This window comes from Crocodylus porosus, unplaced genomic scaffold, assembly GCF_001723895.1.
Source record: "Crocodylus porosus isolate Cpor-Errol unplaced genomic scaffold, CroPor_comp1, whole genome shotgun sequence".
In the NCBI taxonomy this organism is placed as follows: domain Eukaryota; kingdom Metazoa; phylum Chordata; order Crocodylia; family Crocodylidae; genus Crocodylus; species Crocodylus porosus.
Genome location: NW_017728916.1, coordinates 11,078,780 through 11,082,914, shown reverse-complemented (window position 1 = coordinate 11,082,914; position 4,135 = coordinate 11,078,780).

The window sequence follows — 4,135 nt, the reverse complement described above, 5'->3', positions numbered from 1 at the left end:
AGTGCATGTAGTAAGGCGTACAAGGGCATATAGACATGAGCTTTAAGGCACGTGAGTGCACGTAGTAAGGCATACGAGTGCATACAGACATGAGCGTTAAGGCATATTCATGCATACAGTAAGGTGTATTAGCACATACAGACATGCGCTTCAAGACATATTAGTGAGTACAGATACGCACTTTAAAGCATATTAGTGCATATAAACATGCACTTTAAGGCGTATTAGCCTATGTTAATGTGCATTAAAGCATCACAAAAACAAACAAACCAGCATGCTGTTTGGCCAGTGCCCATTAAAATAGGCTAGTGCACCTGTTTCTAGTACCTCACAAGGGAGGTGCTGATTTAATGTGCATTAATGAATGTGTAGATGCGCCATCGGTCCATCAGAGTCCCGTTAGCTTTCTTCTTAGGTGGAGCTCTACCAGTCTCTGTCACCCGTTCAGGGATCCCAGCTTGGGTGATAATATGGCTCTCACCTAAGCATCAATTAGATATACCCCTTGGCAATGAATTAGTAGCTTTCCTCAGCCTCCGCTCCAATAACCCACCAGTCCATCAACAACAATTATCTCTGACAGCAATTATATTAGTTATTAGGACAGTGTTGTGGGTTAATGAGATAGTGTGAACCCCCTGGCTGACGGAGAGATGGGGTAAATTGTTTTCAGGCCCAGGTAAAAGAGCTTTCCCCAGGTATCTGCAAAACAAGCATTATTAAAAGCTTGGTTTTGGGAGATGTCCTCTTTGGAGATAATCGTTTGCAAATGATTACAATTTCTCTTTACATCGGAGGGAGCTTTAGTAGGGTCGAGCCGTTGGGTTGGCCTCGGTGCGGGCGTGCACTTAAGTGAGGGTTTTAACCCAGTTTTTAAATGGGGACGGGAGGTAGTTTCCGCACTCTCGTTTCTGTGTGAACCCTGAGTTACTCTGACTGGACGCCGTAGATTTGAACGCAAGCAAAATAAGCTGCTCTGACCCCAAAACAAGCATACTCCCCCCCGGCGGAGGGGACCAAACCCGCACTGTTTCAGTGCAAAAGCCCAAGGCCGCAAATGGGCTGCGGTTGCAGATCGTGAGCCTCCACGGAGGCACGTTAAACCGTTGGCTTTAGTCTCTGGGATTCCTTTGTGGATGAAAAGTAAACAGCACTGATGGCAACTGGACGGTTAATAAAAATACCAGCTCGCTCCAAATCCAAATAATCCTGTGTTGGCATGAACCACTCCAGTTGCTAACGAGTCCTTCCTGAAAAGAGCTTTCCCGTTAGCGCTGCAGAACATAAGCAGGAGAGATTAGAGCAGCGGTTGGCCGACGGACAGCACAACGGAGCCGACCAGGCGCGGCGGGCAGTGTTTGTTCTCCCTGGCAACCCCATGAGAGGTGTTAGTGGTGAAAAGCAGATTTCCCGGCCCGTGGGCATCGTTCGAGGGGCTCGCGGGCATACCTGTTGCTCGCGGGGTTGGGGACTGCTCTCTGCTCGCCCTGAAGGCCTTTGTCGTGCCAGCTGTTTTTTCAGGGTTTCTTTTGGAGGCGTGCATTGCATTAGTCTCCAGAGGAGCTCAGAAATACCGGGGCTCGCCGTCCTAGCGCCCGAAGCAGGCGGCACTCCAGAAGGTGGTGTTGGGCCATCGTCTGCAGGCTGTTCAAACCCTGCAAAGCACGGGGGAAATGCAGCCTGGCACCTTGTAGGCCCAGGTCATGATTCAGGATATGCCCGTGCAGTTCCTTAACTTTACGTATGTGAGGGATAACTGTCAGGGAGCTGGGATCTGAGACACAGAACTCCAGGCTAAGGGATATGGGTATAGGGGTATAAGGGAAATGGGTATAGGGGTATAAGGGAAATGGGTATAGGGGTATAAGGGAAATGGGTATAGGGGTATAAGGGATATGGGTATAGGAAGCCTTTGCTGGGCTCGGGGGCTCGTGTTGCGTGGCCACTCCGGGTATCATTTGCAGCGATGGATTGCGCTGCGCCTGCAGATCCGTCTTCTTTTACAAACGCAAGCTGTTTCGCTTGGCACGGCTGACGTGCCCTCTTTGCTCTTGGGATGCGCGTGCAAAAAGGCATGCCGAGTCCTCTCCTTGCTTTCAGGAAGGGAAAGGGCTTTCCTCCCGTTCTTGCTACTTAGCCTGACAACTGGGACACATCGCAGGTAGCGCGGCCATAAAGTGCCCCGGGTCAGAGGGGGCGTTATCACCTCCATGCCCGACGCTGCGTGCAGCTTCCCCGTTGCGCTCGTGGCACACGAGCCACCTGCGTGTTCAGCACAATCGTGTGATGGGAGTGTCAGCATTTTAAATGTCCCTGTCCTAAGCCCTCAGATTTGTTCCAGGTCCATCTTTTATGGATGGCAAGGTTGAATGAGGGGTGGGGGCCATCCGCTCCCCCTCCCTCTCTCTGGAGCAGCAACACAACTCAGCCCGGGTTTCGGAAGTGAGTGCGGATCGGGTTGTTTCCCTGACCTGCTGCCTTGACCGTGTCACTTGAGCTCGATTTGTGTCCACACCGGCATCGCAGCCACGCTGAGGCCGCTGTGTCAGCGTGGACCTCCGGTGTGGAAGTGCGGCGCTGGGGAGCAGCGGGTACAGCTGGAGCCAGTAACTTTAGGCAGTGTGATGCTCTCGGTCGTTAACAGAGGCCTCTGAGAGCCACTAATCCGCTGCTAAACCCTTCGGGGGTTTGCTCGCGCTGGGGGAGTGGAGGCCGCTGCTTTCTTTCCAACATAATCCTTTATATGTTAACGGGAAAGAGCCAGTGCCCGGCATTTCCCCGTGCAGCTGTAAGTCCACCGACCCTGGTGTAGGCGTAGTCCAACAAAGCTTTCAGCAAACCAGAATTCAGGCTGTGTGTGCAAATCTCTCTGTAGGTCTTATTGAGTTGGTCTATAAGGTGCATCTCTACCCTGTCTTCTGCCTGACTCATTCGGGTTTCTTTAGTTAGTCTGTAAGGTGCATCTCTACCCTGCGTTCTGCCGGACTCATCCATGTTTATTGAGCTAGTCTATAAAGTGCATCTTTACAGCCATGATGTGGTGCCAGGCCTTCTGGCCAATGCTCACAAGCATGGATGAGGCAGCAAAATCAAAGATGTGCCCCGTTGTCCTTCGTTATTAAGGGCTAGCAATGGACTTGGGGTGTGCGAGGCACAGGAAATGACACGCTCGCCTGATTCAGATTTTCTTGACTCTTAGTATTGCGTCAGTTAGTGCTTTCTGCTGGATTTCTTCCTGGAGGGTGTCAGGAAAGGGGATTTAATGTTCCAGAGTGACAGTTTCGCACTGAATGAACTGGGAAAGGAGGCTGTTGGAGGAATGCATAATTAAAAAATATTCTATATATTTTGTCAGCATGAAAATGTCCGCTCAATAGGAGCAGTTTTAGAGAGAATATAAGCTCCCGCACACATGTACAGACATGCCCACGTGCAGAATGTATATATCCTGTCTGCAATATCAACAGGTTCTAGGTGAATTAGACAGCAAGGCTTGCGAGGACATGGGTTGCAAGCTTGCAATGATTACTGATCCTTACCCCTACAAGAAGCTCTCAGGCCCTTACCCCTGCATGGAGCACCTGCAAGGTTTTGGCTCTCCGAGGACTCAGAACTGGGACCAGGCCAAAGCCAGATGTCTTCAAAACAAGCATGACTCGAGAAGAATGAGATCCTAAACTAGATAATCAAGGAATGGCTCTCTCTCCTCCCCAGGTTTTGAGCCATCAATAAAATCATGCTCTCAATGTTCCTCCAAAGCCCTGAGGATTAGAAAGTTGTTCCCCACCCAGTGATAATGGAGATTTTCAAATCATGACTTCATTGCAACACCGGCAGCTTTAGGGTAACATACCAAATATCCTAAGACTTGTATAACCGCGCTTTCCAAAATAAAATACAAGAAAAGAAAAGGGGGGCCCTTAGAGAGCTCTGATGCAGCCTTCGCTGCTCGTTTCCGTGATGCTCAGGTGCTGGAAACTCTTGCAATGGGTTCGTCGGCCTACGGTTCGGCAGTCACCCCACAAGAGAAAGATGACCCGTGTCGGCATCACCCGCCGGTCAGAGGGGCCCATTTGTTGCTGCAACCTCACACGACCTCACCTGCCATTTGGGCAACTGTCGAAGCATCTAGCTT